The 26,943-nt window shown below is 38.2% G+C and overlaps 1 protein-coding gene across 5 annotated transcripts in view; it reads right to left on the bottom strand.

The window, feature by feature from the left end:
* FANCC (FA complementation group C) overlaps window positions 1–26,943 on the bottom strand; it is a 260,904-nt gene that overhangs the window by 209,922 nt on the left and 24,039 nt on the right. For 2 of the 5 annotated variants that reach the window (XM_047830487.1, XM_047830491.1), the window contains exon 2: window positions 25,647–25,707. The exons of 1 other annotated variant lie outside the window; for it this stretch is intronic. The gene's annotated coding sequence lies outside the window, so the exon portion shown is untranslated. The remainder of the gene's footprint in view (window positions 1–25,646; window positions 25,708–26,943) is intronic. 2 more of the 5 variants (XM_047830488.1, XM_047830492.1) reach the window with 1 other exon arrangement.

Genomic DNA, 26,943 nt, shown 5'->3' with positions numbered 1-26,943 from the left:
CATTTCTTTTTGTGACAAGTTATTCCATCATAACATCCTACTGGCTATAGATTTCACCTTTGATATTGAATGAGAAATAAATTCTTTCCAGATTCCTTCATCTTCTTTAGTTCACGTATGTGACTCCTACCCATACTTCTTTGCTTTGGCAACATAACATTTTATTGATCTTCACATTCTTCCAGGTATCAAAATCTATACAGAAAGAATTTAAAATTATTTTTTTACTTCTTGGCTTAGATTTTTTTCTTTTTTACTGTAATCGTGTGTGTGTGTGTGTGTGTGTGTGTGTGTGTGTGTGTGTGATTGACTAAATGACATTTTCCTGTTTATTAATGGTAATAATTACTATTTACTGTTAACATTTTTCTCATTTAATCTCTTTTGGTTCTATGAGATTAGTATCAATACCCCTTTCTTTCAGAGAGAGATGAAATATTTTGGGCCACACGCTAATAGTGGTTGAGTTGAGATTGGAACCTAGTTTGTTAGTGATGTGTTTGGATATCACATTATAAACTGTACTGTGTTTGGTCTTGCATGTAGAAAGAAGGTGAGCTGAGGTTTCCAAGTTATGTTGAAATTTATAATTTATTTAAATTTGGTTCTTGTTCTCAAGTAGACTCTTCTCCCTATTATTTTCAGCTAGAAAAATAAAAGACCTCAAATATAATTTAATAAACCAGTAAGAACCATAGCACTTTTGTAGTAATTTTTGTTGTAAACTAATGTTTATACAACCCATGACTTGACAGCTGACCAAACCATCTTATATTTCCATATTTTGAATGCAGCAGGAACTGGCTTAGCAAAGTCTTGAAACCTCTGACTCTAATATTTGTGGTACAATAAAATAAACAATTTTGGGGCATTCAGGTTTGTATGGCGCACAGCCTGTCCAGGATATTGATACTTATGCTCATTGTTGACTCCCTTGCTTTCATGAGCAGTTTTGCTGACATTTAGGCTTGACGAGATATTATTTCTACCTAGTGGAGAAATTTTGGAGAAACCATCAGCTGCTTTTTATTAGAAATGATAATATCTAACATTGCTTGAATGTTTACAGTGTGCCAGGCACAGATCCAAGTCCTTCTCTATATTGACCCATTTTAAAATTCACAGTAGCCCTGGGGAGCCTGGGTGGCTTAGTTGGTTAAGCATCTGACTTTGGCTCACGGTTTGTGAGCATGAGCCCCATGTTGGGCTCTGCACTGACAGCTCGGACCCTGGACCCTGCTTCAGAGTCTGTGTCTCCTTCTCTCTGTGCCCTTCCCCTGTTTGCACTCTGTCTCTGTCTCAAAAATAAATAAACATTAAAAAAAAATTCACAGGGGCGCCTGGGTGGCGCAGTCGGTTAAGCGTCTGACTTCAGCCAGGTCACGATCTCACGGTCCGTGAGTTCGAGCCCCGCGTCGGGCTCTGGGCTGATGTCTCAGAGCCTGGAGCCTGTTTCTGATTCTGTGTCTCCCTCTCTCTCTGCCCCTCCCCCGTTCATGCTCTGTCTCTCTCTGTCCCAAAAATAAATAAACGTTGAAAAAAAAAAAATTCACAGTAGTCATATTAGGTTTTTTCCTATCTTTCAGATCCCAAAACTAAAGAACAGACAGGTTAAATAACTTCTCAAGGTCACAGGGCTAGTATATGGCAGAGTGGGGATTCAGACCTTGGCCGTCTACCTCCAGAGTCAGCCTCCTTCATCATTCTGTTATACTGGCATTTATTAGATGGAAAGAAGGAGGCATAGGTGACTCATAAATAGCTGTTCACGTTTTTGGAAAGGTTTGACTTTATGCCTAGTAGCAGCTCAAAATAGTTAAGTAATTACCATTCATTAAATTCTTAACTCATATAGGATGAGTTGTCTTGTATCTAATCTTACGGTGGAACATAATGAGTAAATCATATTTTTTGTGTTTATATACATTTAAGTAAGCTTGCATTTCCAGTAAACAAAATGACTTTCTAGAAAGATAGTGTTTAAAACAAAATTTTGAAAAGTGGATTCAGAATCATAGTAATAGTCACAGAATGATCAAGTAGTGTAGACCATGCCTTATTGGTCTTGCACTCCATCCTTATCACTGAATATTTCAGAAATGGCAGGCTGAATATTTCAAAATTGCCCAGGTTGGCTATAGGCAGAATTTGTCTTTGACACCTTCTCATTTCACCCACCACTGGCACGTTGGTCTGTTCTGCCTTTCCCATTACTGGGTAGGGTACCCCGCCATCTTTACTCACTGTCAGTAAGTCCCTTCTAAGACATTCATATTAATGTTTAAAAGTATGGGACGCCCTTTCTTAGGGCATTTACATTTAACAAAAAAAATCAAAGGCTAGGCTATAGGGTTACTTTTGAGATTTGCTTCTTCACTCCTTCCTGAAGCTCAGGAGATTTTTCCTTCTCATCCTTGTCTGTCTGTCATCAGTCTGTCTTGTTCTCTTGCCAAGTCTAGTTCCAAGAAGGAGGAATCTTGGCCCAACTTACCACCAGTGACATGCTAATAATGATAATGGTGAATGATTGGAAGTGATTCATTATAGACCACTGTTTTGATCTCACCTTCCCCTTCTTCCCATGGTTGAAATCTAGTGGGTAGTTTATCATCTTTGGGCATTTAATATTACCCTGTGTCCTGTACCAGTCCTCCTCATTGTCATCAAAACTACTGAGGTAAATGAGTTAGATTAAACTGAAAATTCCAACCCAGTTTTTGAAAATAGCTGATTGTGCAGTTTTGCCAGTTTGCCAGTCTGTTGCTTAAAGTGGTCCTTGGTCAGATAATAATTGGTCAGTTCGGGTGTGGTACAATTGATTCTCCATTTGTTCCCAAGGCAGTAGTGTGTGGTGCAATCAGGTGTCACTAGCAGGCCTGGGGGTGAATATGGAGTTAGGATCATAAGTAACACGTAGAGGGATCCAGAGACATAAATCTCTCCCTATTCTTTGTCTTTTGCAGAGGCCTCTCTTAATATCCCTTTTGGTCTTAGAATTAGAGCTTTTGCTTTGGTAATGGTTAAGGTCATTCTTCCAGGGCAAGGACATGGAGAGAATGTCAGCCTAAGTTTTTAAAATGGCATAGGGATAGGCTTTTGTGGTATGTTGTGTGTGTAGAGGTGGGATGTTTTACACAGTTGAAGATCTGCAAGGACAGAGAATCAGTCCTGACAAACATGTTTTGTGTGATGGCCAGAGGAAGAAGAGCCCTCAGAAGGACTGACTTAGAAGGAGCTTCTGGAGAAAGGAAGAGTGGTGTTCATGAAACCGAGGGAGGAGGGCCCATGTAGGGCAAGTACTAAGCTCTTTGTTGCTGCAGAGAAGGCAAACAAGGTAAGGCCTGAACAGTTACTACCGGACTTGTCCCAGGAGGTTTAGTAACACAGAGTTGCTGTTGATCTTTGTTCACAAATCTTCAACATGATGGTGGGAGCAGAAGTCATTTCTGGAAACTGAGGAACAATTACTGAGGAAATGGAGACAGCAGTGAGTGAGTGTAGACTGTTCTTTCAAGAAGCTTGACTGTGAAGGAAAAGAAGGAAGTAGGAAGTAGGATGACATGATCAAAGAAAAGGTTTTCGCTTTATTCTTTTTAGGATGGGGAAAGAAAAGTTTATAATAGGCCAAGAGAAAAGGAGATGATGGATAGGGAGAAAAGTCTTAAAAGAGATGGGAAGGAAAAGATAGGGGTAGTAGAGCATGGGTGGGAAAAGACAGGGGTGTCAGAGCCCTCAGGGAAGGGTGCAATTTCAGCTGACAATGAGGCAAGTGTGGGGAAGTTGACATTCTAGACAGTTCAAAGGGTGGAGAAACTGCCTCTGACTGAGTAGAATACAGTGAATACAAAAATACACGTAATTGGGGCGCCTGGGTGGCTCAGTCGGTTAAGCGTCCGACTTCAGCTCAGGTCATGATCTCGCGATCCAGGAGTTCGAGCCCCATGTCAGGCTCTGTGCTGACAGCTCAGAGCCTGGAGCTTGTTTCACATTCTTTGTCTTCCTCTCTCTCTGACCCTCCCCCGTTCATGCTCCGTCTCTGTCTCAAAAATAAATAAACGTTAAAAAAAAAATACACATAATAGAGTTTCAAAAGATTCTGCAATAAAAATGCATGGAATTTAAGATTATACATTTAAAGTTTCTTCTGAATTATCTTTTTAATTATTCCTAATACACATTTGATTAAAATGATGTAAACATTTTACAAATTTTGGAAATAATTTTGAGTTTTGAGAGGTGATTAGGTCATGAAGATGGAGCATTTATGAGTAGAATTACTCCCTTATAAAAGAGGACCCAGAGAGCCACATAATCCCTTCTAATGTGTGAGTCCACAGCAAAAAGATGGCTGTCTGTGAACTAGGAAGTAAGCCCACACTAGACACTGAATCTATGGTGTCTTGAACTTGGACTTCTCAGCCTTCAGAACTGTAAGAAATACATTTCTGTTATTTATAAGCCACCCCACTTGCAGTATTTTTTTTAACAGTCACCTGAACAGAGTAACAGTACATAAGAAAGGTGAAGAACTAGAAGTTGATTTTAAAACTAATTGTGCCTGTGTATTCCTTAGAAAATCTCTGTAGATCCCCAGTGGAGGTGTACCTCAAATTTAAGGCAGTAGCATAGAATAAAGACTGGAAGTGTGGCAATGACAGGGCTGGGTCAAGGTCATCTCCCTCTCTTCAGTGTGTTTTTATTGCTCTATAATACGTGGCATTAAAAAATTTTTTTTTTCTTAACGTTTATTTATCTTAGAGAGAAAAGAGACAGAACACAAGTGGGGGAGGGGCAGAGAGCGAGGGAGATACAGAATCCGAAGCAGGCTTCAGGCTCTGAGCTGTCAGCACAGAGCCTGATGCGGGGCTCAAACTCATGAACCACAAGATCATGACCTGAGCCGAAGTTAAACACAACTTACTGAGCCACCCAGGTGCCCCTATGGCTTTTGACTGTCCTTAAATCATTCTAGGTTTAGTTGGGTAAGTGACTGATACAGGGTCCAAGTCTCCTCATTTGTGAACCTGGGAATTTGAGTTTAGTCAATCCCTAAAGTTGCTTCCAGTTCAAAAACTATGATTTTATGACCTAATTATTTGTATAGGCCACCCTTGAATTTGGTAATACATAAAGATTGAGACAGTTTCATCTCCTTTCCTTTTTTAAATTTTTTAATTTTTTTTTAATGTTTATTTATTGAGAGACTGAGAGAGAAAGCATGAGCATGGGAGGGGCAGAGAGAGGAGGAGACATGGAGTCTAGAGCAGGGTCCAGGCTCTGAGCTGTCAGCACAGACCCCAACATGGGTTCAAACTCACAAACTGGGAGATCATGACCTGAGCCGAAGTCGGCCACTTAATCGACTGAGCCCCCAGGCACCCCTCCTTTCCTTTTTTTTTTTTTTTTACTTTTATTTATTTTTGAGAGACGGAGAAACAGAGCACACATGAGGAGGGGCAGAGAGAGAAGGAGACAGAATCTAAAGCAGGCTCCAGGCTCTGAGCTGTCAGCACAGAGCCCGATGCAGGGCTTGAGCTGGCAAACCATGAGATCATGACCTGAGCCCAAGTCGGCAGCTTAACCAACTGAGCCACCCAGGCTCCTTTTTTTAATGAAATGTAAATCTGGTTAGTTTTTGCCTTCTATACTATGATATGTTGAAAATTATTATTTGACTGTTTGAACTCTGGAGTCTGTTCTTAAAATATATTGGTAAAAAGGTCATCTCTCAAGATATTAAAAGTAATATTCCTTATATATAAGAAATGCTGACAGATTCTCTTTTTTTTCCATTTGCTCTTGGTATGCCACATATTTAGCTGTTGACTGTGGATGACATTTTGTTAGGGAACTAATGTTTGCAATTAATGATAACCCAGGTTCACAGACCAGTGTCCAATTTGATGTCACAGTGATGGTCATTTCTCTGAGTTTTAAGACTCCCTCTTCTCTCCCATCTACAAGTACAATGAAAGAAACTAAAGAGTCTGAGCCAAGGAGCAAGGCAGGGTGGGGGGAGCAAAAAGCAAAAAAATAGAATAACTCCTACAGAGAGGAAAAAAATATTTTGATATCTAGGAGAAAGCAAAATAAATGGAAAGACTTGTTGGCCAAAGATAAAAAAAAAATGTGAGAATGAGTGATAGGTATTTACTCAGTAACCAAACATTCTGGAGAGAAATCATTTTTTAAAAATTTAAATAGGTTTCAGATAGACAACTATATAATTCAACATTGTGTACACTACAAAATGATCACTGAAAGTCTAGTACCATCCATCACCATACAGTTGACCCCCTTCACCCATTTTGCCTACTGTCTTCCCTTCTGGTAACCATTAGTCTATTCTCTGTATCTATGAGTTTTTGTCTTGTTTTGTTTCTTAGATGTTTTAGATTTCACATATGAGTGAAATCATATGGTATTTATCTTTCTTCGTCATTTGTCATTTTTTTTTATGGCTGAGTAGTATTCCATTGTATAAATATGCCCCATCTTCCTTATCCATTCATGTATCAGTGGACACTTAACGTTGCTTTCATATCTTGGCTATTATAAATAATGCTACAATGAACATAGGAGAGAGTATAACTTTTTGAATTAGTGTTTTCTATTCTTTGGAAAAGTATGCAGAAGTAGAATACCTGGGTCATATGGCAGTTCTAAATTTTTGTAGGAATGTTTTACATAGTGGCTGCACCAATTTACAGTCACACCAATAGTGTATCAGGCTTCCCTTTTCTCCAAATCCTTGTCACCACTGGGTATTGGTTTTTTGTTGTTGTTGTTGTTGTTGTTGTTGTTGTTGTTTTGTTTTTGATAATAGTCATTTTAACAGATGTTAGTGATATCTCACTATGGTTTTGATTTGCATTTTCTTTAAAAAATTATTTTTTAATGTTTATTTTTGAGACAGAGGGAGACAGAACACGAGCAGGGGAGGGGCAGAGAGAGAGGGAGATAGAGAATCTGAAACAGGCTCCAGGCTCTGAGCTGTTACCACAGAGCCCAATGCGGGGCTCGAACCCATGAACCGTGAGGTCATGACCTGAGCCGAAGTCGGACGCCTAACCAACTAAGCCACCCAGGTGCCCCTGATTTACATTTTCTTAACAATTAGTCATGTTGAGCATATTTTCATGTGCCCATTGCCCATCTGTATGTTGTCTTTGAGGAAATGTCTATTCAGATCCTCTGCCCATTTTTAAAATCAGGTTTTTTTCTTGTTGAATTATATGAGTTATTTACATATTTTGCATATTAACTCCTTATTGGTTATATGGTTTGCAAATATTTTCTCCCATTCAGTAGGTTGCCTTTTTGTCTTGGTGATGGTTTCCTTGGCTGTGCAGAAGCTTTTTAGTTTGATGTAGTCTCATCTGTTTATTTTTGCTTCTGTTTCCCTTGCCTTTGGAGTCAGATGTATCACTCAGACTGATGTCAAAGAGCTTATTGCCTACATTTTCTTCTAGGAATTTTATAGTTTCAGCTCTTACATTCACGTTTTTAATAAATTTTGAGTTAACTTTTATGTATAGTATAAGACAGTGGTTGAGTTTCATTATTTTGCACATGCTCTCCAGTTTTCCCTGAACCAGTTATTGAAGAGACTGTCCTTTCTCCATCATATGTTCTTGGCTCCTTTGTCATTGATTAATTGTCTATATATGTGTGTGTTTATTTCTGGATTCTCAATTCTGTTTCATTGATTTCTATGTTTGTTTTTGTTTCAATACCATACAATTTTGATTACTGGAGCTCTGTAGTATAGTTTGAAATCAGGGAGCATGGTACCTCCAGCTTTGTTCTTTTTCAAGATTACTTGATTATTCAGAATCTCTTATTCTATACGAATTTTAGAATTATTTGTGCTAGTTCTGTGAAGTATGCCATTTGAATTGTGATAGGGATTGCATTGAATCTATAGATTGTTTTGGGTGGTTGTGGACATTTTAATAGTATTCTAACCCATGAGCATGAAATATATTTGTTTATTTGTATCTTTTTCAGTTTCTTTCTTCATTGTCTTATAGTTTTAGGTCTTTTGTGTAGTTTGTATAGTTTTAGGTCTTCTAGTATATAGGTCATTTGGCTTTTTGTTTAATTTATTCATAGATATTTCATTTTGTTGATGCAATTGTAAATGGGATTGATGTCTGTATATTGACTCATTTTTAACTTTTTAAAATGTTTTTATTTGTTTTTGAGAGACAGAGAGAGACAGATCTCAAGTAGGGAGGGGCAGGGAGAGAGGGACACACAGAATCTGAAGCAGGCCGCAGTCTCTGAGTTGTCAGCACAGAGCCTGATGCGGGGCCTGAACTCACAAATTGCAAGATCATGACCTGAGCCAAAGTCAGACACTTAACCAACTGAACCACCCAGGTGCCCATGTATATTGATTTTTCATCCTGCAACTTTACTGAATTCATTTATTTGTTCTAACAGTTTTTTTGGTGGAATATTCAAGGTTTTCTGTATATATCATCTCATCTCATCTGCAAACAGTGACATTTTACTTAGTCCTTTCCAATTTGGATGCTTTTTATTTCTTTTCCTTGCCTAATTGCTGTGGCTTGGACTTTGAATACTATGCTTAATAAAAGTGGTAAGAGTAAGGGCATCCTTGTTTTGCTCTTATTCTTAGAGGAGACATTTTCAACTTTTCATTATTGAGTATGATGTTAGCTGTGGGTTTGTCATATGTGGCCTATATTATGTTGAGGTGTGTTCCCTCTATCCCCACTTTGTAGAGAGTTTTTATCACAAATGGATGTTGAATTTTGTCAAGTGGGTTTTTTCACCTATTAAATGATCATATAATTTTCATCTTTAATTTTGTAATGTGATGTATCATGTTGATTGATTTGTGACTGTTGTGCCATCCTTTCATTCCTGGCATAAATTCCAACAGGATTGTGATGATGATCCTTCAAATATATCGTTGCACTGGGTTTGCTAATATTTTGTTGAGGGTTTTTGCATCTGTATTCATTAAGGATATTGGCTATAATTTTCTTTTTCTGTTGTCTGGTGTCTGACTGTGGTTTTAGTATCAGGGTAATTCTGGCCTAAAATGTGTTCAGAAATTTTCTCTCCTCTTCAGGTTTTTGGAAGAGTTTGAGAAGGACAGGTATTAAATCTGCCTTGAATGTTTGTTAAAATGTTTCACCTGAGTGAAACAGGTTCTGGAGTTTTGTTTGTTGGGAATTCTTTGATATTATTTCAGTCTCCTTACAGTCTATTCAGATTTTCTATTCCTTCATGATTAGTTATGGAAGATTATATGTTTCTAGGAATTTATCCATTCCTTATAGATTGTCAAGCTTGTTGGCATGTAATTGTTCATAGTAGTCTTTTATGATCCTTTGTATTTTTGTGGTATCAGTTGTAATTTCTCTTTCATTCTATGATTTTCCTTATTTGAGTTCTATTTTTCTTGGTAACTCTAGCATAGTGTTTGGCAATTTTGTTTATCTTCTCAGAAAACAAACTGTTAGTTTCATTGAACTTTTCTGGGTTTTTTTTTTTTGTCTCTATTTCACTTTTCACTCTGATCTTTATTTAATTTCCTTTCTTCTAGTAATTTTGGGTTTTGTTCTTCTCTGTGGCATAAAGTTGAGATTTTTCTTGTTTAAAAAAATTTTTTAATGTTTATTTAGTTTTGAGAGAGAGAGAGAGGAGAGGGAGAGGGAGAGGGAGAGGGAGGGAGGGAGGGAGGGAGGGAGAGAGAGAGAGAGAGAAAGAGAGAACATGCAAACTGGAGAGGGGCAGAGAGAGAGGGAGACAGAGGATCTGCACTATCAGCTCAGACCCCCATGTGTGGCTTGAGCTAAAAAACTGTGAGATCATGACCTGAGCCAAAGTCGGATATTTAACTGACTGAGCCACCCAGGTACCATGAGATTTTTCTTGTTTCTTGAGGTAGGCCTGTTATTGCTGCTAACTTCCCTCTTAGAATCACATTTGTTGTATTCCATAGATAACATATTTGTTTTCATTTTTGTCATATTTGTTATGTCATATTTCTATTTTCATTTGTCTCTAGGCATTTTTTACTTTTCCTTTGATTTCTTCAGTGACCCATTGGTTGTTGAGTAGTGTGTTGTTTAATATCCATGTTTTTTGGTTTTTCCCATTTTTTGCTTGTAATTCCAGTTTCATACCACTGTGATCAGGAAAGATACTTGATATGATTTCAGTTTTCTTGAATTTATTGAGACTTGTTTTGTGGCCCATAATGTGATCTGTCTTGCAGAATGTTTCACATTCATTTCAGAAGAATGTGTATTTTGTTGCTTTGGATGGACTGTTCTAAATATATCTCATAAGTCCGTCTGGTCTAATATGTTGTTTAAGGCCCACTTTTCCATATTGATTTTTTTTTTTTTTGTCTGAATGATCTATCCATCAATAAACGCAGGGTATTAAGGTCTTCTCTGTTGCTTTCAGTTGCTCCTGTTAGGTCTGTTAATATACACTTCCTATTTTTAGGTACATCCCTGCTGGGTACATGTGTAAGTATTGTGTCTTCTTGCTGGATTGATCTCTTTATCACTAAGTAATGCCCTCCTTTTTCTTTTACTACAATATTTGTTTGAAAGTCTATTTTGTGGGGCCACCTGGGTAGCTCAGTTGGTTAACCAGCTGACTCTTGGTTTTGGCTCAGGTCGTGATCTTGCAGTTCCAGGAGTTTGAGCTCCACACTGGGCTCCTTGCTGATGGTGTGGAGCCTGCTTGGGATTCTCTTTTTCAAAATAAATAAATAAACTTAAAAAAAATAGTCTATTTTGTCTGATGTGATTATAGCTCTCTTTCAGTTTTACTTGCACAGAATATTTTTTCCTATCCTTTCACTTTGAGTCTATGTTTGTTCCTACTTCTGATGTGAGTCTCTTACAGGTGGCATATGGTGGATCTTTTTTTTAATCCATTCAGCCTTTCTAATGTCTTTTGATTGGTGAATTTAGTCCATTTACTTTTATTAGTAAGCATGTACTTATTACTATTTTGTTAATTGTTTTCTGGCCTTTTAAAAAAAAATTACTCTCTGTTCCCTTTCTTCTTTTCTTTGTGTTTTGATGGCTTTGATGTTATGTTTAGATTCCTTTCTCATTTTTCTTTTTGTATTTACTTTAAATTTTTTTCCTGTGGTTACTCTGAGGTTCACTTAAAATAGCCTGTGTAAATAACAGTCTATTTTAAGTTGATGGCAATGTAATTTTATTATTTATTTATTTATTTATTTATTTATTTATTTATTTATATTTTAACTTGTTTTATTTTTTATTTTTTAAATTTATACCCAAATTAGTTAGCATCTAGTGCAACAATAATTTCAGGAGTAGATTCCTTAGTGCCCCTCACACATTTAGCCCATCCCTCCCTCCCAACCCCTCCCGTAACCTTCAGTTTGTTCTCCATATTTATGAGTCTCTTCTGTTTTGTCCCCCTCCCTGTTTTTATATTATTTTGTTTCCCTTCCCTTCATCTGTTTTGTCTCTTAAAGTCCTCATATGAGTGAAGTCATATGATTTTTGTCTTTCTCTGACTAATTTCATTTAGCATAATACCCTCCAGTTCCATCCATGTAGTTGCAAATGGCAAGATTTCATTCTTTTTGATTGCCCAGTAATACTCCATTGTATATATATATACCACATTGTCTTTGTCCATTCATCCATCGATGGACATTTGGGCTCTTTCCATACTTTGGCTATTGTTGATAGTGCTGCTATAAACATGGCGGTGCATGTGTCCCTTCAAAACAGCACACCTGTATCCCTTGAATAAATGCCTAGTAGTGCAATTGCTGGGTCCTAGGGTACTTCTATTTTTAGTTTTTTTAAGGAACCTCCATACTGTTTTCCAGAGTGGCTGCACCAGCTTGCATTCCCACCAACAATGCAAAAGAGATCCTCTTTCTCCGCATCCTCGCCAACATCTGTTGTTGCCTGAGTTGTTCATGTTAGCCATTTTGACAGGTATAAGGTGGTGTCTCATTGTGGTTTTCATTTGTACTTCCTTGATGATGACTGATGTGGAGCATTTTCTCATGTGGAGAAGTGTCTGCTCATGTCTTTTGCCCATTTCTTCACTGGATTATTTGTTTTTTGGGTGTTGAGTTTGATAAGTTCTTGGCAGATTTTGGATACTAACCCTTTATCTGATATGTCATTTGCAAATATCTCCTCCCATTCTGTCGGTTGCCTTTTAGTTTTGCTGATTGTTTCCTTCGCTGTGCAGAAGCGTTTTATTTTGACGAGGTCCCAGTAGTTTATATTTGCTTTTGTTTCCCTTGCCTCCGGAGACGTGTTGAGTAAGAAGTTGCTGCAGCCAAGATCAAAGAGGTGTTTGCCTGCTTTCTCCTCGAGGATTTTAATGGCTTCTTGTCGTACACTTAGGTCTTTCATCCATTTTGAGTTTATTTTTGTGTATGGTGTAAGAAAGAGGTCCAGGATCATTCTTCTGCATGTCGCTGTCCAGTTTTTCCAGCACCACTTGCTGAAGAGACTGTCTTTATTCCATTGAATATTCTTTCCTGCTTTGTCAAAGATTAGTTGGCCATAAGTTTTGGGTCCATTTCTGGGTTCTCTATTCTGTTCCATTGATCTGAGTGTCTGTTCTTGTACCAGTACCATACTGTCTTGATGATTACAGCTTTGCAGTATAGCTTGAAGTCTGGGATTGTGATGCCTCCTGCTTTGGTTTTCTTTGTCAAGATTGCTTTGGCTATTTGGGGTCTTTCCTGACTCCATATCAATTTTAGGATTATTTGTTCTAGCTCTGTGAAGAATGCTGGTGTTATTTTGATAGGGATTGCACTGGATATGTAGATTGCTTTGGGTAGTATCAACATTTTAACAATATTCGTTCTTCCTATCCAGGAGCATGGAATCTTTTTTCTAATTTTTTGTGACTTCTTCAATTTCTTTCATAAGCTTTCTGTAGCTTTCAGTGTATAGATTTTTCACCTCTTTGGTTAGATTTGGTTATATTCCTAGGTTATATTATTGTTTTTGGTGCAATTGTTAAGTGGGATCGATTCTTTGATTTCTCTTTCTGTGGCTTCATTCTTGGTGTATAGGAATGCAACTGATTTCGGTGCATTGATTTTATATCCTGCAACTTTGCTGAATTCATGAATCAGTTCTAGCAGTTTTTTGGTGGAATCTTTTAGGTTTTCCATATAGAGTATCATGTCATCTGCGAAGAGTGAAAGTTTGACCTCCTCCTGGCCAGTATGGATGCCTTTTATTTCTTTGTGTTGTCTGATTGCAGAGGCTAAGACTTCCAATACTATGTTGAATAACAGTGGCGAAAGTGGACATCCCTGTCTTGTTCCTGACCTTAGGGGGAAAGCTCTCAGTTTTTCCCCATTGAGGATGATATTAGCATTGGGTCGTTCATATATGGCTTTTATGATCTCAAGGTATGATCCTTCTATCCCTACCTTCTTGAGGGTTTTTATCAAGAAAGGATGCTGTATTTTGTCAAATGCTTTCTCTGCATCTATTGAGAGGATCATATGGTTCTTGTCCTTTCTTTTATTGATGCATGTTCTAAACCTAAGTTTATTTACTTTGAGAGAGAGAGCAAGTGAGCAGGGAAGGGGCAGACAGAGAGGGAGAGAGAAGGAATCCCAAGCAGCTCCATACTGTCAGTGCATGGGGCTGGAACTCACAAACTGTTCAACTGAAATCAACAATCGGATGCTTAACCGACTGAGCCACCCAGGCACCCCCACTCAGGCATTCTTAAAACTCCACTTCATTAATATATCACAAGTGATGAACATGTCAGTTAGCAACTTCTAATATTAGACTACTTCACTAGAGTTATGGACATCACACATAGCTTACTCATGTTCTTCATCACTGTCTTTGTCTCCACCTTTGTTATCTGTGTGGAGCACATTTCCAGACTATAACATCTTCATCCTCTAGAATGCAAAAGGAAAATTGTCCCTAGCACTATGATGGGTTGATGCTTCACATTAAATCTGTGTTACAAAAAGAAAATCAAATCATGTTAAAATAATGAAATCAAACTGTACTCACATTAAAATTTATTTCAGGAACTGACAAGTACCTTCAATACTGGATATTTTGTATCTGTTATCCAGCCCTGACTTTCTACAGAAAGATATTTCCATAAAGAATAATGAAATTCTTCATATCCTTAGAGCACAAATGAATCACCTACCCAACTTCCACATTCTCCCACTCACCTGAGCAATTGTCACACTGGTTAGGGTACTCACTGAAACAGGTTCACCAACTTGATGACTATCATGGACTCACTCTCATTTTAGTTCACAACCACAACTTAATTAGACATCCTAGTCTTCAATTTACCCAAAACTTTACTGTTCACACCAAGAACCAACATTTCCTTAGATCTTAATGTTATTTCTTCTCTTTCATCAAAGGACTAGCAGTTGGCTTTATGAAACCATGAAAAAATGCTTTATTATTTCATAAGAAGTAATGTATAAGCTCTGATTATGTGTATACAGCAAAGGTACCCCAAGAGGCAGACTCTGAGGGGTATGGTAGGCTTACTGACTATCTCAATGTCCCACGCCCCCAAATCTGTCTTATCATACCTTCTACTCAAATATGAGACTTAGCAAAATCACAACTTAGTGTATGTCATCAATTTTTTAGATCAAAATTGCAAACCGTCAAAACCGCACGAGGTAAATCTGAAAATATCAAGAGTCTACTGTATATTAAAACCTCTCTTTATTAATTCCTATTTAAAATGATACAACAATAAAAATATACTGATTTAATGTATGAGGAGGCTTCATTTCTAGGAAAATAACAAAGAGCCAGATGTCCTTTGGATGACAAAGATGGCTTTGGTAAAGTAAGTAGAAAAGAAAATCACACTTGAAAGAACTATTTGGGCTCCTGGGTGGCTCAGGTGGTGAAGCATTCAACTCTTGATTTCGGCTCAGGTCACAATCTCACCGTTCATGGGTTTGACCCAGTGACAGGCTCTGCTCTGACAGCACGAAGCCTGTTGGGATTCTCTCTCCCTCTCTCTCTGCTCCTCCCCCCCATCTCAAAAATAAATACATAAACGTAAGAAAAAAAGAATATCAAATGTGAATACTGGCATTCACATTCAAGACATTCACAACTGGTTAGATTGGCTGGCTCTCGTTCACAGAATATCTTATAGTATGGTATATCACAAATATTTCAAAATTGTAATTAAGTTTAAAGAAAATTCATGGCTTTAGTGGTGGAGTGGAGAAATGTCTCATGACTCTAGTCAATCCTCTGGAAAACATTCCTGAAACCCTTTCATTTCAAATAATAAAATTAGTCATATCAGTGAACTTAAACCATAAACTAAAGCTGCAGTATAAGAAGCATTCTATGGCACAGGACACTCAGCAGAGCACTTAACCTAAACTTGGGGTGTCAAGCAAGGTTTACAGGGAAAGAGACCTGAACCATATACAGGTGTTCAAACAGTAGGTAGAATGTTCCAAGCAGAGGGAAGAGCATTTGTAAAAGACTGAGGTAAGAGGACCTGTCTTCAGACAAAGCATAGATTAATAAGACATAACACAGTTGTTTTACAGTCTTGCCAAAATCAGAGATTGCCCCCTTCTCTGGGAGACGCCTACACTGACTTCTTTTTTAATAATGAAAACAAACATTTTAGGGCATCTCAAGATAGAGACCAGCAGAAGGACTACTCTATTAATGCTTTTGTACCTCACCATTTTTATCCCTCTACTGGTGACATTCATTCCTTTGTTCCTTCCTTCTTTTCTTCCCAAGACTTTCAGGAATCCCATTCTCTTGGGCGAGAAATAATGTACCTTTCCTACAGTCAACCTCTGTTGGCCTGTTTGAAAACCTGCTTCACAAGTAGCAGATGGTTAACTCTTTTATTACTTCTGGGGAAAAATGACAGGCTGTGGTGACATCTAATCACCTCCATTACTTTATCTGTCATGATCAGCAGATAGATTCTCTATAGTTTGTAATAAAAACAGCATATCAAGCATAACTTCTAGATGGAGACTTCTCAGAGGAATCTGCCAACCATTACAACTACCTGCTGCAATATGCATGATTTATCTTTAGGAAGAAGGGTGCACAGATCTGACAGGGGCTTACTAAGGGACAATAGATCACAATAAAATTTCATGAATGGTGTTAGGGGGACTTCGGACTATAAAAGCAATTTTTTTTTTTAACTTGAGAGAGAGAGAGGGAGAGAGAAATTGCGAGCAAGGGAGAGGAGCAGAGAGAGAAAGAGAAAGAGAGAGAGAGAATCCGAAGCAGACCCTAACCTCAGCATGGAGCCTGATGAGGGACTCCATCCCATGACCCTGGGATCATGACCTGGGCTGAAATCAAGAGTTTGACATTCAACAGAGCCACCCAAGTGCCTGAAAAGCAAATCTAACCAAGGTTGTCACCTTGCTCAGGTAAGCAGATGAATCTGAAAGGACCTTATAAGATGTGGTAAGGACCTTGGATTTTCCTGTAAGAGCAATAGGAATGCTCCTGTAAGAGCAACTGAAGAATGTTTAGCACCAAAGTGATATAATCAGATTTGTGTTTTAGAAAGATCACACAGAAGCAGTGTAGAAAATGGGCTAGAAGGGGAAACAGAAAGACCTATCTTCTAGTTACCCAAGGCCTAGTTGAATGGCATGAAAAAATGGAGAAAAGTGCCTAGATATGAGAGACACTTATAAAAACATTTTTAAAATGTTTATTTATTTTTGAGAGGGAGAGACAGAGTGCAAGCGGGAGAGGGGCAGAGAGAGAGGGAGACCCAGAATCCGAAGCAGGCTCCAGACTCTGAGCTGTCCGCACAGAGCCCAATGTGGGGCTTGAACTCACGGACCACGAGATCATGACCTCAGTTGAAGTTGGACACTTAACCGACTGAGCAACCCAGGCACCCCAAGAAACACTTAAGATGTAGGGTAATGCGATATTTAGTGTCTGACTGAACACAGCAAAAAAAGTATAGGGAGGAGTTAAGGATGGTGCTCAGGTTTCTGATTAGAGAACTAGGTGTACAGTACCATCATGTACTGAAGGAGGGAACAGAGGAGTAAGGATTTGCTTGGATAGAAAGATGAGTTCAGTTTAGGACATATTGAGTACAAGATACTTGGGACCTCCAAACGAAAATGTCCAACAAGCAATGGGCTACAGGAGACAGATCTGAGCTAAAGACAAAGATGTGGGAACCATCCACACATAGAAAGTAATGAAAGCCATGGAAATGGATGACATAATCCAGGGATGATAAGAAAAAAAGACTAGGCAAAGGACAATAGAGATGTAAGAACTACGGAGGGTTTACTTGACCTGTAGACACTTAATTGAAGAAACAAGGAGGGGAGAGGGGGTTAATCATGGCAGTATTATGTTAAGGAGCAAAGTCTTAGACCCCGAGAGAACTCACGCTAGTTCTCCCAGGAAAAATTAGCAGACATGTGGTAGAGAACAGGAGGGGCGCCCACCCACTCTGTTCTTGGCTCTAGTTTCCAGGTTCAGTCTGCCACCTTTACAGTGACTACAGTCATCCAAAATAAATAAAAATCAGTAAAAATGAACTGGCAAATCATTGTTGTTCTAGTTTTCTTTTACTTAGTAGATTCAAAACTGATACCATCTGTGCAGTGTATGTTACTTAAATACAGGAATCATTCTTGTACCACTAATGCAATCCAAAACTGTATCAAGACAGCACAGACATAGTAATATCAGATGTAGTTTTAAGTTCTATAAAACAAAATGATTCTACATTTTGGATCCAGGTTTTAAAAGTACTATAGTATATGTGGTTTTGTGTAAGATTCTAAACTATAGTCAAGTTCTTAAACTAGTTTTTTTCTACTCAGGTGCTGACAGGAAAAAATATAGTTTTAGTCTGACCTTACAGGCACACACCATTTACCCTACTTTTAACTTGATTTAAACCTTAAGGGTACTCTTGCAAAACAACAAAAATGTGCAGAACTGAGGTCAATTAATAACTAGTTTCTAAAATCTACTGAAGTTTTTGCTGGACAATATCAAAATTCCCAAAATTTGTAATGAGCTATAATAAAGCTTGAAGTTTTTCCAGTTTTAACTAGGATTTCCCCAAAGAAGAAAAATATGTTATTTTAAGAAATTCTGATTCATCTGTATATCTCTTTAAATGCTTCACTAACAATTATTCTATTGCTAGATATGTTACATATAATAAATAACAATATTCCAGCCACATTTTAAAAATTAAAAAAAGTAAAAACTTATGCAGTTCAGTACTAAAGTTGTTAGCTATATTTAATTGTCTTCTGAGTACAAAACCTTGTTTTCCAAGCCCCAGAATAGGTTCTTTCCCGTAGTCAATATTTAACCTTTCTTCAAATAAAAGTTAACAGTATAGCTCTATTTATCACCAACATAAAACATCTCTATATGCTGAAAACTTATCTGCTTCTGAAAGCCTTTCCATTTTTCTCTATCAGCCATTCACAATGCATCTCCTAGTACAGTTTCTCCCTCACATGTTGGTTTACCTTTGCTGACATATTTTTCTTACACTTCCTATGTGGCCTGCTCCTCTCTCCCACAATGCATACTGAACTCCTAGGAGGTAGGGACTTATCAGTCTTCTTTTTGTAAGACTGCATTCAGAAACCATTTGATATTAGTGGCTAGCTTATTCTATGGTCTCTCAAACACAAGGAATCAAATACTTTGTTTTGTATTAAATAATTCTCAGGTGGAGTATTTACCTCCACCTTCCTCACCTTACCCTCCCTGTCCCGAGCCAATGAAAAATCAGATTAGATTCAAGCAGAAGCAAAATCAGATTAGCATAAGGCTGATTTAAAAAAGAGAAGTCCAGGGGCGCCTGGGTGGCTCCATCAGCTAAATGTCCAAGTTGGGCTCAGGTCATGATCTCGTAGTTCATGAGTTTGAGCCCTGCATTGGGCTCTGTGCTGACAGCTCAGAGCCTGGAGCCTGCTTTGAATTCTGTGTCTCCCTCTCTCTCTGCCCCTCCCCGGCTCATGCTCTGTCTCTGTCTCAAAGATAAATAAACATTAAAAAAATTTTTTTTAATAAAATAAATAAAATAGAGACGTCTGAAGAGTCACAAAGGGGAAGATAAGAAAAAATGATCAAAGAAAAATGGCTAAAAGGAAAATTTGAGCCAAAGATAATAAAAAGGAATAAAATAATAATAAGGCAATAATATCAGACGATGACCAAGAAAAAGAAGCCTGTAAGAAATAAATTCAATCTCTCCCTTAAGTAGATCGCTAAACCACAGCTCACAGGACAACTAACAACTTTTAAATCCCAGGCCAGGGATGTGTGGTTATCCCACCCTGGTACTTGTTATGCCAAGTATTACTGCTGACTTGGGGTGCTCCGGAGTCAACCGAGAGGACCACCATCATTTCCGTTCCCTGCCAAGAAACACATCAGTGACTGGGGGCTGGAGGGAGAGCCAGTGGCAAAGACAGCACAGCAGCAGGCCAAGGACTGCACAAAACAAGTCTGGTATTGAGGTTAAAATTAAATGAAATGGAAGAGAAATAAAGACAAGGGAGGATGAGAAGAACAAACACGGCATCAGACTGAGTTCTTTCTATATGCAGGGAAAAGCAAACATCTGGAATTATTTGGTGCTGAGTGCCACCAAATTTAACACTTTGTTCCTGTCTTGCAATTGTTTCTCACTAACCCCATACAAAGAAAAAACAGACCTAGAGGCTAAAATGAAGAAGAGTAGTTAAAGTGGGTATAACAATAACCATTTAAAAAACAAAATACATTTTTCAAGTAACAGAGCAGTTAACTACAAAATGACTATTCCTGACTGACTTAGAGATGTTCATCCTAACTTCCTAAGTCAAATGAGGAAGCTGCAGACAAATATGTATAATACATGATATGTGTCTGTATAAGCAGGGGAAAATGATTCCAAAATAAGTGCTGGTATAATGAGTGAGTCTTCTCCTTTAAAAAAAAAAGTTTCTCTGTTTTCAATGTAATTAAAATAAAAACAATGATCCCTTAAAATAAAAGGATAAATATCCCTTTCTAGGTCATTCAGTCTTTACCTGGAGTTAAATGTGTTTGGAATTTACAAAGAACCCCTTTTGTAAAGAACACAGCTTTGAGAGAGCTATTTCCCACCCAGTGGGGAGATGGGGCCCCTGGCCAAGTCCAGCTGCATTATGGTGGAAAAAACACAAGCTGTGAAGACCAACGGAAAGGTTTGAATCCAGCATCTCTGTTTACTAGCTTGGTGACCCAGGGCAAATTATATGAAATTTCTGAATGCTGCCTTCACTTGGCTTCAGAAATGAAATAATACCTACCTCACAGGGTTGTTCTGAGGATTCTCAAGAACAGCTCCCACATACGACATGGACTGGTAGAATGGGGTACCATGGAGAATTAAGAGGCTTCTGACCATTATTTTACTTACTATCTCATGAAACAATCTGTTCCAAACAATGCCAGATCATTTGCAGCTTTCACTGACCTACCCTTGGCCTAGGATTCCTCAGACTAACCAGTGCTCACAGCAAATCAGCCTGGTTACTGATGCTTCCTGTTTATCACTTCCAGGAGAATAAAACAGGAAAACAGGTATCAGAGAACAAATGTGTGCTTATCCAAGTTATTTGTCCTATGGATATATAAGCAAACCCATTAGGGATAGAAAACATCTCTTTTAAAGGCACATACTGCAGAAAAGTGACCAAATGAATAGCATGATAATCACAGATACTGTTATAGACTCTGTTTGACATACTGTGCTTTAGCCGAATTTGCACTGCAACTATTGTTCATTTCTTAGTGTTGTTTTAAAATCTTTCAGAAGCCCATCAAAAATCTTAGTAGTCAGAAGTATGCCTTGAACCTGGAAAAGCTCAGAACCACCAAGACAGAAAATAAAGAAGAGAGAATTGTTGTGAAGCAACAATCTAGAAAAGTGCTGCCCAGCAATACTGTATGCAATGATGGTAATATTCTATCCATATCTATGTTATCCACTGAGATAGCCACTAGCCACATGTGGCTACTGAACACATGAAATGTGGCAGGTACAAGTGAAGGAATGAATTTTTTATTTTATTTTATTCCAATGAATTTAAATTTACAGAAGCAAATGTGGCTACTGACTATGATACTGGAAGGCACAGATCCAGAACCCTGGTTTAATAACTTATGCTAATTCAAAAAGGGTGGTTATGGGGATGAGTTAGCTAAGTAAAAAGCAAACAGACAAAAAAAGTATCCAGCAAATCACCAAAAATCAACAGAAACAGAAACCCAGTGCCATGTTAATATTCTCCTGCTCCACACAGAGTTCACTTTGATAAAGCTGAGGTCCTCATCTGATCCCAATCTGCCTTACGCTGCTCAGGCTACCATAACAAAAACAGCGTGGCAACACCGTTTATTTTCTTAGTTTTAGAAGCTGTTAAGCCCATGATCAAGGTTCTGGATGACTCGGCTCCTGGTGAGGTTCCTCTTCCTGGCTTGTGGATGGCCACCGTCTCTGTATGCTCACGTGACCTCTTGTTTGTGCACATGCAGAGAAAGAGATCTCCCTTCCCCTTCCTTTAAAGCACTAATCCAGATTCTGACCCCACCCTTATGACCTCATTTAAGCTTAATTCCTGCTTCTAAAGGCCTGATCTCCAAACACAGTCACATCAGGGCTTCAACATATGAATCGGCAGGGAATAGATGGAGGCAAAATTCAGTCCGTAGCATAACCTTCCACTCACCTATAATTACCTTTTTTATCATGAGTTCTAATATTCCACCCTGAATTCATAATCTTCTAGAAGGTTATTAGTCGTTTGCCTGCACTTACCACACCACCAGTTTACACCTGTGCAGGACTCTAACTCTGCCATCAGACACCTTTGCAATTTACCAAGGTTAAAACTTAACTTGGACCCTCAAAATGGCTTAACTCCTAAAATGACTGTGCAAAAAAGAATTAACACAGCAGGCCTAAAACTCATCTCCTCAGAAAGGGGTGTTTGTAACACTGGTACTTGGCTAGACTCTGGGAACTTGGATACTGGAAGAGTTCCCGCCTCCCTATTAAGAGGGACTCACAGTGCCTAAGCTGTACAGACAATGTGATTTATGCTGAACATCTACTTTCCTACTAAGGGTCTGGAATTTGGTACCTGCTAGGCAGAGGATGACTATGTGATCAGCCCCCAGTAAGAACCTTGGGCACTGATTCTCTCTAATGAGCTTCCCTGAGGGATGACATTATACACGTTGTCGCAATTCTGCTGGAGGAAATATGTCCTGTGTGACTACAAAGGGAAAAGACTCTTTAGAAGCTTGTGCCTGGTTTCCTCCGGACTTCATCCCATGCATCTTTTCCCATCGCTGATCTTGCTTGGTGTCCTTTCCCTGTAATCAATCATAATCATGAGAATAACTACATGCTGAATTCTGTGAAGTCTTCCTAGTGAATCATCAAAGCTGGAGTAGTCTGGAAGACCTCTAACACTTCAATCAATGCACTTTCTTAACTCACATCACCAAACATCTATCCCTACTAAAAGAACTCCATATACCTATATTTTAATCTTCCCAGGTTCCACTCCAACCCATAATTCTTTCAGCCCTGGCCTTATCCAGTCCATTTTCTACAATTATCACAATCAGGCTAAGATGACCATCACCTCTCTATATATCAGGGCTTCTATAATTGGGGTGAATATTCTCTAAGAGATAGGGGTGGGGTTTTTTTAATATAAAACTGTTTTCCTAAATCTTTTAGTAAAAATAGTGTTCCCAAGCACTTCTCCATGTTCAGCCTCATTTTACTTGATCTTTCTACAAGGGAAGAAGCTACAGAGCACTCTATCTGCCTGTAAACTTTTTCTTCCTCCAAATACCCATAAATGTTAGTGATCCAGGGGGTTCCATCTTCTGGCCTCTTTCATCTCACTTTCCACAAACCATTCCATTTACTTCCTTTTTTTTTTTTTAATTTTTTTTCAACGTTTTTTATTTATTTTTGGGACAGAGAGAGACAGAGCATGAACGGGGGAGGGGCAGAGAGAGAGGGAGACACAGAATCGGAAACAGGCTCCAGGCTCTGAGCCATCAGCCCGGAGCCCGACGCGGGGCTCGAACTCACGGACCGCGAGATCGTGACCTGGCTGAAGTCGGACGCTTAACCGACTGCGCCACCCAGGCGCCCCTCCATTTACTTTCATAACATGAGCTTCTACTGATGATCCATCCACCTTTAAGTTCAGGTCTATCACCTGTCCTAAGCCCCAGAATCTTACTTCCAACCACTTAGAGGACAAATATATCTATGGAGCCTACCAATCACTCAGACTGATATTCTTCTTAACATGTGTGTTCAAAAAGATCATCTAGGTCTGTTTGCTTTACAGTTCAATTGATATGTCTACAGCTACTATATCACAGCAATCCTAAGTTCTAGAAGACTCTGAATTCTTTCTTTAACATGTCTGTTTGGTATTACAGCCTACCCTGTTCTTATTTAGTAGTTCACTATTATAGTAGAGCCTGGTGCAAAGCTATGCACAGACCAGATATTTAATAAATATTCATTCAATAAATTAATATCATCATCCATCTATCAGACCTGCAGCAAACAGAATGGAACACCTTGCTGGTAGCATGGCTGCATATAGAAATGTCACTACTGGTAATCCCAATTTATTAGTTATATATGAATTAGAATTTTCAAAACACAGTTTGGAATAACAAGCAAGCCATTTTAGGGAGAAAATATATATAAAAACATATATTTAAGAAAAAAGAGAGGTGTTTGCTGGAGGAACGTCCAGATACAGATGGCCAGACTAATAAACACAGGTTTCAATCCTTCCTGAAACCCTATAAAGATGACAATAAAGAAATTTACTTTTCTTTTTCTTTCTTTTTTTTTTTTAAGGCATAAACTTACATGGATGAGGAAAATAGAAAAGGAGAAAACAGTAATAGAATTTCACAAGCTAGAAAGCAGACAGACAAGTGGTGACTGACTTAATAGACTGGAAAAACAGAATCCCAGAGGGACAACAAGAAAGCTAAAACCAGCTCATTGTACATCCCATTTTATACTGCTGGACCACTAACAAGATCAGGAAATAAAGAAATCTGGGACATCTGGAAATAGGGATGAAGGAGACCAAAAATAAAGTCAACTGGTTTAAAGTCTATCTAAGAGGCAGTTAGATATCCACATTTCCACATCATTCCAACTCTTGGCAGTCCAGCCCCAACCTGACCAAAAAGAGGTGATTTATTTTCTGGAGATTATAAAACGCAGGGTCTCTGGACCAGGAGTCAATAGCCACAATTGAGAGCAGAGCTACAATTCAACAAATGGGGGCAGTGAATGGGATGGGGTAGAGGTACAGGGTTAGGAGTTACATAAAAACATGTAAACTGGGATACTGAATGCTGAAATCTGCCCCCTCCCCAAATTTCCTACCCCACTCAATCTGACTTACAGCTGACAAGCAACTCTGATATGCCTACTGATATGTGAGAGTTCCCCAAAACTTGGCCAAACCTGACCATCTCAATGGGAATCTAAGTCAGTTAAGTGTCTCCCATGCACTCAGAATGAGATTTTTAGCTCCCTGTTGCAAATATAAGCATACAACCAAGGACTGATTACCAGACATCTGAAGAAACCTCTAACATAAAAGAGGAAACCAAAATATACAGATAAAAAGCAACATGGAAGTCACAAGGGGGGATGGGGGGAAGGAAAGAGACTTTAAAATCTTTTTCCAAAAGTCTTAACGTTAACATTTTCAGAATACAGAAGAAATAACACTATACCCATGACATAAGGACAGAATATTAACAAAAGAACATTCAGAGAATGATTCTGGAAATTAAACATACCATAGTAGAGATGAAAAACTCAATAGAAAAAAAAAGAATTTAGGGGAGCCTGGGTGGCTCAGGCGGTTAAGTGTCTGGCTTCGGCCAAGTCATGATCTCATGGTTCATGAGTTCGAGCCCTGCGTCAGGCTCTGTGCTAACAGCTCAGAGCCTGGAGCCAGCTTCAGATTCTATGTCTCCCTCTCTCTCTGCCCCACCCCCCACCCCCCAACTGGCACACATGCATATGCGCGCTCTCTCTTTAAAAAAAAGGAATACACATTAAAAAAAATTTGTTAAAAGAAAAGAAAGAATTTAAATTTGAAAAAATTTCTCATAAGTAGAGCAAAAAGACAATGTGAGAGAAAACAGGAGAAAGATAAGAAAATCAGAGGATCAGCCCTGGAGGTCAAATTCCAAACAAAGAGCTCCAAAGAAAATGGAGGAGAGGATACAGTGAAAACAAATTTTCTCAGAACTAAAAGACAAGAGTCTCCAGATTTAAAGGGCAAACCAAGTACCCAATACATTGGATGAAAAGAACGTCATAGCACACCATAGCACACCACATAAAATTGTAAAAACATTGGAAGGTAAATGGAAATGTAACAATGCCTTCACAATTTTGAAGGAAAATTGTTTCCAACATGGAATTCTATATTCATCAAACTATCAATCGTGACTAGAATAATGATACATTCAACAGGCAGTGACCAGTAAATAACTCACCTTTCACATACCATTTAAGAAGATACTAGAGGATATCCATCACCAAATGCAGGGAATAAACCTAGAAAGAGAAACAAGAAGATGTGGTATCAGAGAAAGGATGGAAGAATAGATGATAATAAAGGAAAATCCTAGAATTACTGAGAAAAGTTTTAAAACAGGAAAAGAAGCTTTTGTATCTGCCCAGATTTCCTTCCCAAAATGCAGAATTTTATGTAAACGCTGAAAGAATTCAAAGAAACCTCCACAAACTCTTAAATTAAAAAGAAAAAAAAAAAAGGAAAGAAGAAAGCAGGAGACAAAAGCAACAGCAATCATTGAGGTATACACCAGTCTTCTATACTGACAGAAAAAGCCAGTTCTTGTGATCAGCTCTGAGCTTCCACAGTTACCAACTTTAGGTTACAACATGGTATTTGACAATGGTTGGCTTCAATTCTTCAGATCAGAAAATGTTTAACAGAAATTGAAGAACTAGTGTAAATAAGGGAGAGTCAACTGCCTCCTCTTGATAAAAATGTTGCCTCTTTTTAATCAAGGACTAAGGATAGTTTAGTAATAATCATTTAACTGTTCTATTACCCAAATTAGAGGCTTCCTCAACAGTCCAGTAGAGTAATTCAGTAAAGGCAAATGGAATTTTAAAACGCAGTCATCAATAAATAAGCAAACAAAAGCAAAACAATCACACACACTCCCAGAACTATTTGACCCAGTTCATTCAAAGAGCTCCCAGTGGACTATTGTATACTCTTAAATTTGACACAAAAAAATCATACCAGATTTCATAAGAAATCAAAGCACAGAACGTAGCTCTAGAAAATACTATATTGCTCAACTGATACCCCACCAGTAACTGCACTTAAGTGGAAAATAAGGAGAAAAACAAATTAGAGTAGTGCAGATTTTGAAAACTTGTCCTACCGCAGTCTAGCTGAAAGACAAGACCACTAGAAACATGCTCAAAATCATTTAGAATAAAATTCTTCCCTTAAATACAGCATTCTAAATTGTCAAACTGATATAATTCTAAAATATCAACTCCTTCTACTTTTTTTAATTGACTAAGGCAATTAGATTCCATTAACAGCTAATTTTTGCCAAACTTAATTCTAACAAACTAATTTAAGAGACCTTAAATAAAGAATAAAATACTTATACCGTATTTTTGCATTCCTACAATTCAAAAGCAATAGGATCAAGTTTTTTCAGGGTGTGAATAAACATGCCACACTTCAGGTTAAAAACATATTCTATTCCAAAATTAGGAGTGAAAATAAAGCTCAAAAAGAAATGA

Source organism: Prionailurus viverrinus, chromosome D4, assembly GCF_022837055.1.
Source record: "Prionailurus viverrinus isolate Anna chromosome D4, UM_Priviv_1.0, whole genome shotgun sequence".
NCBI classification, from domain to species: domain Eukaryota; kingdom Metazoa; phylum Chordata; class Mammalia; order Carnivora; family Felidae; genus Prionailurus; species Prionailurus viverrinus.
This window is presented reverse-complemented; position numbering and strand designations above follow the sequence as displayed.